Genomic DNA, 12,027 nt, shown 5'->3' with positions numbered 1-12,027 from the left:
ACCTCCTGTGGACCTGTGGGTGGGGGGGGGGGGGGGCGAGAGGACCTCCAAAAGCCAGGACAGTGCCGTGGTCTGTGTTTGCATTGCACTTTAGCGAACGCCGGTTTGGCCTAATGTTTCACTTGTTCAGAAATTAGTTTTCCACCATTCAGATTTTGTGGAGAGAAAGCGGGAGGAAACACAGGGCGGATGGGAGGTTATTGTGGTTGGAGTTTGTTTATTCCGGGTAAATAATAATAAAGGCTCGCTGCGAGAGGGGGGGGGGGGGGGGGGGAGAGGAGGAAAACCCGCAACGGCAGGATGCGGTGTTGGCGTAGGTCATTCTAAATGGGGGAAGAGGAGGAGGAAGAAGAAGCGGTTTGAGCTGTGGGAGAAGGAATAGGAGGAGCGTTCTTTAAAGCCAGTTTGGGGGCTAGTTTGGCTCCTGGTTTGGGGTAGGTTACGGTCATCGACACGATCATGGTCTTGCTTGGCCGAGCGTAGAGAAGGTCAGTGACTCTTTTAGGGGGGGACGGTGCATTCGGGAAGTCTTCGATGGCGAATTTTAAGTATCCGAGTAGGGGAAGTTTGCTAGAACTTAGTGGTTCTTTTATAATGTAGTTTTTTAAAAATAACTTACCTTAGTATTTAATTTCCATAAGGTTTAATTCGACTGTCTGAAAGTAAGAAAGAAAAAAATATATAGTATTAATTTAATTACAATCAATTGACTTTTTTTTGTTAGGAAATTTTTAAAAAAGTAATAATTTGATGGAAAATTTGTGATTTTTTTAAATAATTAACTGAGAATAAAATTTGAGGAAACACGTGCTTTATATATCACAAAAAAGAATTTCTCTTGTAAAGCGATTGCTTCGCTAATTGCCAATTTTAACCTAAACAAATACTGTGTTTGAAGGATATTTGTAAACGTCAGTTTATTCTCCTTCGTTTATCTTTTTTTACCACCATAAAGTCATTTCCTTTTTTCGTTTTAAAAAGGCAACATGTATTCGCTTTCCCCGAAACTTACACGATATTTGCAAGCAGAATGTGTTCCTTTTTTTACCCTGAGTTGCCGAAATGCTTTGCAACGACATTGCAATAATAATGAGTGAAGCATTAAAAAAAGTCATTTACATAGAATGGCAATCATAGCATCACGCTCCGATGTTGTTCCGCTGTACCTACGGTACAAGTTTAACAACAACAACAACAAAAAAGCCTTTAAAAAACCATGGAACCGTCGTAGGAACCGACGCTAGAAATGGTCCATAGTTCTCACCGCGGTCTAACCTTTCGGCCTAACGGGACACACTTTCCGACCCGCGCACGCAGGTACCTAGAAAGCAGACACCGGAGCAATAGAAGACAGCACCATCATCCTATCTCTCTCTCATTCTGCCTCTCTGCCAGATAGGAGGATCATTGCAATGCCCGTTCCTCTTCTGTGCGGGGTTTCCCTCGGTGGTTTTGAGGAAAGATTCTTTCACCTCCGTCATTCTACTTTCTTCTGACGCGTCACCAAGAACCTGTGCCGCGGCGGGATCGATCGAGAGCGACAGGGCCGAGGGTCGTAAAAACTGTTCAGCCTGGGCCGTGCCCCGGGCGGTGGTGATCGTTTTATTGCCCAGCCCTCGGGCTTATCTCGTCACGGGCCCCTTGTTGTTCCGTGCGCCGGAAGCGAACGGTACCGTGGCGGGTAGAAAGGGCGACACAAAAAAAATGCAGCTATGTATGTCCCGTACTCGGGTTCTGGCCTTTCACCAAAAGCTTTTTGAACCGGTACAAGCTATCGCTAGCAATCCGGTTCGATGTGGTTTAAAGTACAGCGTGACATTCTAAGTCGTTCTAAACGTACAGTAAAGTAATTTTTGAGAGATAAAATTATCATAAATTGATCATAACATAGACATAAAAAAATTAAAAAAAATAGAATCTTAAATAATTTATATACTACATAAAATATAAGTAATACCAAAAATGGAATGCATCCTTGAAGAAATGAGAAAAAAAAACTAACCTTCTCTAAAAACCCACCATAAAAAAAAACAATAAAGCCAAACGGTACACTGCCTCCAAAAGCAGAACAAAAGTCATAAAACACCGAAATGCACCGTTTGTTTGTTTTACTTTCAAGGATCTTTAAAAAAACATTTCTGCACACGCACTCCCAAACAGCAATAAAGAAGAGGTTTGAACAAAAAACAAGCTGCAAAAAAACGAAAAAATAATGCACTTTTTAATGCTTTTTATTGCATTCGCCCTTCGCTTTTTATAGTCAAATAGACCATGGGGCACGTGCAATAGCAAAGGTACAAAAGCAACTCTCAAGAGTAGAAACAAAAAAACACACACACAGACACATACACGCATGCACAGCTATAATCTTTCTCTTTGCCTTTCTTCCCTTCGCACGCCGTAAAAGCAAAAACATAACGGTATGCAAATGAACATCCCTTGCATTGGTGTTGGAGATGCCTCCGGGGTTTTCTTCTTCTTCTTCTTCTTCTCTTCCATCTGTTCTACCCCGTTCACATAACGGAGGCATGCTGAGCGCTCTTCCATCCCCCTACAACCCGAAAAGCTTACATTTGCGAGAGCAAAAGCTTTCACAGCACAAAAGCTCCCACTCTCTCTCTCTCTCTCTCTCTCTCTCTCTCGCCGGTGCACTCGATTCTCCATTTTCGTTTCCGTGCCATTACACCCCATTCGCAGTAGGCCTATTTCGCCCATCTTTTTTTTCTCGCCTCGCTCGCTCTCTCCCATGCGTTCTGTTTGCTCTCTCGCTCGCGCAACGTGGGCCAACCGGCTGAACTGACTTCGCCTTTAAACCGCGCGCTATTTTTTGCGCCAAATCGACCTCTCTCTGGCCGCAATGTAAAGGGGGATACAAAAGAGAGAAGACCGCAACACACTCAATGGCTCTGTGTGCGCGTGTGTGCTGGTGTACCGCGAGGCCTATCTTTCCTCGTATGTCATGTGTGTGTTCTGTACTTCCTCTCTCACACTCTCTCGCCACCAAACACCAAACATGGAGGCTCGGTGGGAAGTTGACCGAACCGCACCGAAAGATCATTGAACCCTTGCGAACTGTGCGTGCGTGTTGGTGGCCAAGGGGGAGGAGGTAGTGTGCGTTCTTTAGGGAGCTTTCCGCGTGTGTGAAAGAACAAAAGGAGGGGGAGGGATGGAAAGGAGGGCCACAGAACAGAACGTTTGCTTTCGAACGAAATTGAAAACACTCTACCGGGCCGGGCGTGCGAGGTCATTTGCTTTGTTTTTTTTTCGCTTTTTTTTAGGTTCTTTAGAGTTCGCGGACTGACGTTGAGGCTTTCTTGGGCAGTGCACTTTCCGTCACTTTTCGCTTTTTTTCGGGAGGGAAATGAAAATTTAATGCCTGTTTTATGATTTCTCATTGCCACGTTTGGAAGGTTTCGAGTGTTTGTATGCTCAAGAGAGAGCGATGTTTTGATTGGATGTTTCGTTAAATTCGGATAGAGGAAACGACCGGTTACAAATTCAAACCAACTGCTGGTGGTATTTTTGTATTAGTGCAATGCTTTTCTTGCTCTAACGTTATTCCTCTTCGTTATCACACGCCACAAAGCGAATGTACAACAGAGGGCCACTCAAACAGCAAAAGATTAAGCTCTTCAGTTTCAGCAGGAAGTGCTGCCAATGGAGGAGCGCCCAGTGTTTGCCATATTTAATGCCTTTTCGCACCCTCCCCCCAAGCTTGCTGGAGGCTCAAAAATATACGCATCAAGCTAACGCTGTCGGTCCGTTTTGCTGAGCGAAACCGGCAACCGTGCACGGGAACCACAAATGTAATATCAAATTTTTGGGGTGCTTTTTAATTGACAATGAGGGCTCCATTTCTGACACGCCACTGACACATGGCCGCGCGTGGTGATGGATGACCGCGCTGCAAATGTATGAGCGAGTTCGTATCGAACCTTACACCGCCCCGTTCTGGTACGATTAATTATTCCCTCTTCTCCCTTTTGCGTTCCGAAATCGCTTCCCAAAACTGCTCAAAAATCAATGCCCTTTAATAATGTTTCCTTTAGTCTTTGCTGTGTTCTTTTTTTCCGTCCCACCGATCACGCAGACCACACGGTCGTTCAACTCCGGCGCGTTCTATCCGGTTGGTTTCTGTAGCTGCTGCTGCTGCTGCTGCTAGGTTTTTCAAATCCGATCCCTCCCTCCACGATCTTGCAAAGAAAAATAGAATACATAGAGAGGAAAAACAAATCCACCACCGATCACATTCTCATGCTGCTGGAAGGCATGTGGCAGGCTGCCTGTTTTGCTTTGCTTCCCTTAATAATTGTTGCTTCCTTTTTTCTCTCTCTTTGCTGCTACTTTTCCGCCCGATAGACACACGGCCCCGTCTCGATCGCGCTCGCTGCGTTCAAGATGATTCCGATATGCTACCGAGGTGGCAGCCCAAGCCGCCGCCTCACTTATGAGTTTATGCAATTGCACGGGGCCGCGTGGGTAGCAAGCCTTTTTTACGACGAGGCTTTGCGATCCAGGGTTGGAGCCCCCGGGAAGGCAAATGAACTCTCCACGGTGTGCTTGGAAGTGATGGCTGTACGCGAGCTTCTTCCCACTGCCATTGCTGCACAAACTCTGGCCGAAGCGGACATCACAAACTGTCCAATAAAACGTAATCGAATTGCTGCTGAAACCGCATCGGTGCGAATAATTTCGTACATTGAAGTGAGCCGGAGAGTGCTTTGTGTGTGTGTGGTGACTTTGAGGGCGAGTTCAATAGCAACGCTCGTCTGAATCTGTTTAGCCCTGACCGGTGAGCATGAAGAAGCGCTGCCTAGAATGGTGTCTAGGTTTAGCGTTGCCAAGGCATGGATGCTAGAACATTGTTCATGCAATTGCGAACACACACACACACACGGACGCTAGAGGAAACAGGATTTGCGAGCAGCAGCGGGCACAGCAAAAACCCGCAACACTGTGACGTTGCCTACGAACGCCCGCGAGTAAGAGGATGATATAAATCATGTATATTCATGGCCCGCTGCGATCATCGGTCTAGGAATGCTAGCGAGCCCTTGCACAACCTCTGCCCGGCAACACGATCTCGACCGGCAATGCCCTGGAGGCGACCGTATCGCAGGCAAGCTTTAATAAGGCTTCCAACGTTTTTCTTCCTTCCTTTTCGCAAGACGCTTAATCCAGCGGATCGGACTCCTCGCGCTTAGGGATGAACGAACGAGCATGGGGAGCGAGCACAATTAAATCATTATGACGTTCTCCCTCCCTACCCATTCTGCCGTGGATCGTTGCATGAAAGTAAAACGAGCAACGAAATCGAAATCGGTTCTAAGCCGCGTGCGCAAAATCGACGAACCCTTCCAAACCCAGCGAACCGGGGCAGGCAGCAGAACGCAGAACATCCGCGCATCCAGAACGAACGAGTGCGTGAACTTCCCCCCGTTCACCACCCGGCGCTTGAACTCTTTGCCATTCCCCCCACGTGACGAAGGTGAGCGAACGAGAATTGAGCGAACCTTCCCCCTCCCATTACTACACCTTCCTTTTTATTGCGAAATGGAAGTAAAAACAGAGAACAGAAGAGATAGAGAGAGAGAGAGAACGAGAAACTGAGAAAAAATTCACATATTCGCGCGGCACAACAACCGGCGCAAACCCACGGCGCAAAGAACCGACCGGCCACTGGCGAAGTTCACTGACCGTACCTGGGCGCACAATTCATGAGCTCACATACACAGCGCGGGCCTGGCGAGAACGTTCCGAAAGGAAAGTGAGAACGGAAAAAGGGCCTGGGCTTGTTTTCTGCGCAGCAGAATTGGGGATGGAAATGCGAAGAAAACACACACACACTCATACATAAGCGTACAGAAACTCAGTGTAAGTGTAAGAAGTAACGTGGAATAATGTATCACGTTGTTGGAGCCACTTTGGAGATGGGTAAGGCGTAAGGCGTCGGCAGATGAGCATGGCTATGGGGAGCTTTTTGTTTTATGGTTCTCTGACTTTGACTACGTGATATCTTACCCTGTTGGGCGTTGGAAAATGCTTCTCCGCACATCGCTTTTTTACTGCCTATTCGGGGTGATTTATTCTTTGTAGAACTATGCGCACTTCTAGTTTTCTTCACCGCTATTGCTCCTCCTTACTTTTTAGCCAAACCACGACAAGGAGCTCCAAACAAAACAATAAAGCGTCGAATCATGTACGCGAGAGAAAAAAAAAGCAATGCTGAAAGGATGAAGCAATCTGCCAGCAAAGTGCGATTCTTCGCTCATCATCCCGAAAATGGGCGAATAGCAGGCGAGATGATGATGATGCCAGCACGAACTGATCGCGTAATGATCGTACGTTCTCCTCCAGCAACCCAGCCACCAGCCAGGTAGGCAATGCTAATGAGGTTCCCAACCTTCCCTTCTCTTCCCTCCTCTGTAGCCCCACCAAAAAGGCACTCTTCTGACAGTTTAAAACGTCAAACGAAAGTGACAGGCAGCTTGAGCGGGAGAGCGAACCGCAAAAAAAATGGCGTACATGGAGATGAGGTCACGCACCAAGGTCCTATTTCAGCCCCAAGGTTCGACGACCTTGTGTTTGTGCGTGTGTGTGTTTTTCTACTCCTCTTCATCGTCCCATCAAGACTCTTTTAGCCACCCAGAATATGCGAATATGTGGCGCGAGTGATTGGGCGATAAGACTTAATGCGGTGGACATTGGGAGAGCGTCATGGGATGACATCTTAAACCCCCAAAAAAGCAACCTGTTCTCATTCCTCCCACATTGGATTTGAGTGACCAAATCTGCAGTGTGGAATGTGTCAGCTTCAAGCAAGATGCAAGATGCACTCTTGTGTTTTACTTTGTGTTGCTTGTTGGTGCTGCTCTTTTTATTGGGATTTACTTTTTAAGTCGCTTCGTTTTTGCACATTAAGCCCCACGCTAATGATGGTTACAGTTGTGCACATAAAACTGTGCGCCATGTTTCACCGGCCCGGGAACGAATGTGCTAAACATCAAGCGCCGATAGTTCATTCGCATTGCCCTCGTGTTGTGAAAAACCTCATGATCAAAACCGTACAATAGAGCAGCACATTGACGCCAATAACTTATCCTTCTCTTTCTCTCTCACTGCCACTCTCTCTCTCTCACTCACTCTCCTGTTACCAACGAACAGCTAAGCAGGGCTAGCGCGAGCGAGATGAGCGCGTGTCATCCATCGGAGGTCCCCATCAATGTCACTGATGGTAGCGACGTCGAGAGAGCCGATGAGGACGGTTCAGCACCGGAACGGTTACTTAATGTCATTGTCAAGGATTTTCCTCGATCCCTCCCTACCCTCTGGCTGCAGAAGAGCTAAAAAACACATGCTTGAACACGGGCTTGAACTCCCAGCCCCCGAGGTATACAGAACACGCCAGTACACCGTATAATTTGAATCGCGCACTGGCGAAACAAGAACGAGAAAAAAGGTGAACCCAGCACACGGGCATGATCTGGCGAGATGATCATAACCCGTAGGGCCGCGTAGAATGCGGCGGAGCATCGGAACAATGTTTTTAATAAACAATTATTTGCTGTACCTACAGCCAAACCCCTTGGGGGCGTGCTGCTGTGCGCTGCGACCATTGATGGCACCCTTAATTAAGAGCAGCCTTAGACACTCGGTGCCGTATGAGTCAGCAGCGGCGCACATGATGAGTTGCTAAGGTTCGTAATAAACGATTCCCCTATTAAAGTGTGCATGTGTTTCGGTACGTGTTGCTGTACGGCTGTATTCTCTCTCCCTCTCTTCACTGCACCTGCCTGCGCTCGGTTGCGCTTGAGTGAGTCTTGACCACCCTCGCGCCGCATTGCCGGACGGGCAAGTCGATGGGGAAGGCCTGTTTAGCTCTCATTACCGACACTCCGCCAAAGACGGTTGGAGGGTTTTTTTTTCGGACGGCAGCACAGAGCCCAGGAAACGGCAAGTGATTCAGAATCTAGCAGCGTGAATCTTGCTCGTTCTTTGCATTACTACCTAAACAACTAGCACCATCCCCCTCTCCCCTCCCTTCCGTCAAAGTAACGCTTGCAGTAGCTTACTACGCAGCCTAATGGCGGAAGGTGCTGGTGTTAATAAGTGGCTGTTGCGCAAACGACTGAGCGGCCAAGAACCGCACCGGCGAGCGCACGAGTTCCGCCGATGCCGTGATTGCAATCAGTTCCTCCGAGAATTTTGTGATCTTACTCTCTGTCTCTCACACGCACACACACACACTAAGTCTCCAGAGGCAACGTTCGCAATGACGCGATGTTTTGAGAGAAGACGGCGCGAAGCGCCAGAAAAGCGATTTCCGGATGCGCATGGTGAAATCGAAAAGGCAATACCCGGAGCGAGGGGGGGGGGGCGTAATAGTTGGAGCCTGTGTAATGTGAGAACCGAACCGGAAAGTGATACTTGCTCTGCCCCCTGAAAATTCCTTCGGAAGGGAGGCGACTAGAATTCCCTGAGTTTTGTTAGAAGGTGCCGGAGGCAAACGTACCTCACCTAGGTGGATCACATTACTCCCCGTAGGTAACAATTACATCACTTCCAGAACTTGATCTAGTGCATCAGTACACTCAGAGTCATCGAAAAGGAATGTCTGGAATTTACACTCGCATGCAAATGTGCATATATAGGGACTTATTGTAGCGAGATATACAATTTGGTGTCGCATCTACGCACACAAACCTCCAACGCATCACGTGGCTCACCTCCAACCTGACCGACCGACCTGGTATGACGCAGGCGCTCGACACAAGTACAGCCAATCAAACTAGCAACTCATCATCCTCGTCAACCCCATCCGCATCGGCTAGAACCTTGAGCGGCAAAGCCTAGAACACGCGGCGACGAGGTGTGCATAGTGCTCCGTGTTCTTCACCTGACCCTGACAGGCTGGATGAATTGGAGTTCTTCGCACACGCTGAACAGCGCGGGTACAGCACAAGAAGACAACAACGAGCGTCCTTCAGAAGGCACACGAAGTGGTGGATCGCTCATTAGAACGGACCTGGTATCGCATCATCAAGACACCATCACCACCACAGTCCTCAACACGAGTGCTTTGCCCGTGCCGAATCCAATGTCCCAATCCGATGAGCTCAACTATTTACCACCGATTGTGCCTTTTTGTTTCTTGACGCACACCACAGCCGTAAATGCTGCGTACACTTACCCGCACCAAAGGGACCGTTTAGTGGGCTGCAGGATGATTCGTGAATCGTCACTGATGATATCAGCGCACCGTGTCGTGCTTTCACGTGGTAAATCCTTCAGGGCGCAATTATGATGCGCATGTTAATTGGCCAGGCGAGTCGCTTCCACCAACCACACCGGTTACAGCTGACCGAGATCGCTAGTAAACAGGCTGTTGCGCTGAAGGTTGCTTGGGCTTAGTTGATAACGATAACCCACCCACCCAACGGGCTCCCTTCGAATTGCGTTCTAGCGTTTACACTGCGCTTCCTCTTATTGCTTTTTTTTGCGCCTAGCCACGTATTGCACAACACTTCAACACACCGCTTTGGAACGTTGCACAACTCACAGCGAACGTCATACAAACTTCCAGTCACACAAACTCATAAACACCGCTCACACGAAGGGTACTTCAGGGGCTAACAGGGGCCAATAGCTCACTAGAGGTGGGATGGGACGCTGATTCTAAACACACGACACAAACACCTTGCTCAAAGTGCTCCCGCAAGTTCCCGGCTGGATCACTTCCGATCAGCACGAGAGAGGATCACCAATATACACAACAGGTTGCTACAACACACACACACACACTCACACTCGGGGCACACGGACGGGACGGGCGCAAGGTTGGATGGAGGAGAGTCGAGCGCGGTAGAGTAATAACTACACCTTCAAACAAGTCGCAGATGAATTCTACGTTCGTTCCCTCGGGATCACGACAGCGCCGACTTAAGTCGCAATATCCCGAACCGGACAACCTATCCAGAAATTCCCGGCTCACCTTCCACTGCTGCTGCTGCTGCTGCTGTTCCTGCCGATCTGCTACCTCACCTTCTGTTGAATCGCACTAATGTGTGCTAATCCACTCGCGCCCTCCACGAGACTGTGTACGTCCGTTCTTGTTTGATTTGTTTCTTTTTTCTATTTCGTATTCACTTTATGCTTCAATCACTAAATATATTCTGCTCTGTACTTCACTGCACCAACTCTTTTTCACACTTATGTCACTGTTTCCCAACTGTTTTCGTGCTAGGCTCTCACAATTCCACTACTTCTAATTCGCAATTTTCCGCACCACCGAACATGGGACGGGAGTATGCAGTTGATTGATTTTTATTGGTACCGCTGCTTTGCCGAATTTCAAACACAGCCGAACACTCTTCAACACAATCACATCAACATCACACCGAAACTCATCAACAGCCGAAACAGCCTTGCACTGGCTTCACAATGCTCCGGTCGCTTCACTTCCCGCAACAGTGCGCGCAGTTCGCGTTCTAACCGCTCGCGCAAGTCACTGCCGCCTGTTCGGCCGCAAGCGCTCAAACTTTAGCTTATGTAATGCTCACCGGCCACCGCACGCTCCACGTACCCAGGCGCACAAAAGTTTGTTCAACTCGTTTTGCGCAGGCACAGCAACACAACACTTTGCTTTGCGTTTCAGGCAAAGGACGCTCTGTTCCGTTTGATGCGGAGATCTGCTTCTCCCGCTGCAATGCTATGGACGCTCACGGACTCATCGACGTCCTGTCTGGGTTTTGTCTTGGTACCGACTAAATCGCGAAGCACGCACCGAAAGCCAAGGCCCGGGTTTTGACGGTCAAGGTACCATTGGGTATATGCGCTCTTGGAGAGGGACCGAAAAGCTTCTTCGGCACGTACAACTGAGCGCAGAAGCTTTCCGCTGTGAGAGAGCGCGTTTGTGCCGGTGAGAAGGAGAGCGAGACTACTGTGCTTGTTTCCACCTGTTTTTACCCTTGGCCGTATGATGGATTTGTTTATACGAGGCACACATACAGCTACGGAAGCGATCGTGAGCAAAGAAGATGATCGTTCGCTGCACACGGCCCAGCTCAGGTTCAGGTTCAGGGTCTTGGATTCTCTCTCGCGCGCGCAGTCTCTCTTTTTCTCTGACTTATTCACTGTTTGCGTGTGTGTATGCGGGTGTGTACGGAGGATTTAAAATTTTCAACCCTCTTCGATCGTTCTCTTTACCTCTCAATTTATTGTTGTTGTGTTTTTCTCTACATTTCCATCTTCTCTTTCCCTCTGACTATCTCTCTCACGTCCCTTTTGTGTTGAGCTACTCGGTTGCATTGGAGAAGCTCTATGCACAAGCCGATCCATCGTCATGCTTCCATGTATTTTTATCACACTCTTTATCTTTCTCCCTCTCTCTTTCTCTTTCATTTATTCTATTTATCTTCTCTTTCTCTCTCTCTCTCTCTCTCTCTCTCTCTCTCTCTCTCTCTCTCTTTCTCTAGTTGTTCTCCATCTATCTCTTTTCCTTCGGGAACTGACCTGAAAATAACGGTACAGACCAGGTTTTACACTTCGCTTCTATGTGTGCATAAGCGACTCTGTTTATGTTTGTGTGGCCCTCGCGTAGGTTCTTTTGTTCTTGATCATCCGCGAGGGACCCGCTCACCCTCCTAGCCACCCTCAGCCTAGGTAAACACATATACATACATACACAAACGCACACAATTTTAAAAGTACAACCTCCGCCCCGCTCGTTGACACTCCGTTTTATTTGCCTTTCCGTTTACACCTACCGCGCCCTTCGATGGCAAAACATAAGCATCGGCGCTCAATGCACCATTATTCCAGTCGGCCGGTGAGGTGAATGTTGCGTGATCGTGACCCCACCACCCGTACCGCAACGGAAGCCCGGAACGCCCGTTATGCTGCGATGACGACAGCGAGCGAGAAGTTCATGGGAATTACCGCATCGAACGTATGCGTCCCGCGTGTGTGTGTATGTGCCGTCCCTATGTGGCTGACCTTTCTCCGCGGTTAGGTCGCGGTTACGGTTCT

General features: G+C 48.5%; 1 protein-coding gene across 3 annotated transcripts in view; it reads right to left on the bottom strand.

The window, feature by feature from the left end:
• The window catches only part of LOC121592137, a 35,319-nt gene extending 24,495 nt beyond the window's left edge, over positions 1-10,824 (bottom strand). The window contains exons 1-2 of one of the 3 annotated variants that reach the window (XM_041913477.1): positions 9,191-10,824; positions 620-656 (exon numbers count right to left, since the gene is read on the bottom strand). The gene's annotated coding sequence lies outside the window, so the exon portion shown is untranslated. The remainder of the gene's footprint in view (positions 1-619; positions 657-9,190) is intronic. The other 2 variants (XM_041913478.1, XM_041913476.1) reach the window with 2 other exon arrangements.
• Between the last annotated feature and the right edge of the window lie 1,203 nt (positions 10,825-12,027).

The sequence above is a fragment of the Anopheles merus genome, chromosome 2L, assembly GCF_017562075.2.
Source record: "Anopheles merus strain MAF chromosome 2L, AmerM5.1, whole genome shotgun sequence".
NCBI classification, from domain to species: domain Eukaryota; kingdom Metazoa; phylum Arthropoda; class Insecta; order Diptera; family Culicidae; genus Anopheles; species Anopheles merus.
This window is presented reverse-complemented; position numbering and strand designations above follow the sequence as displayed.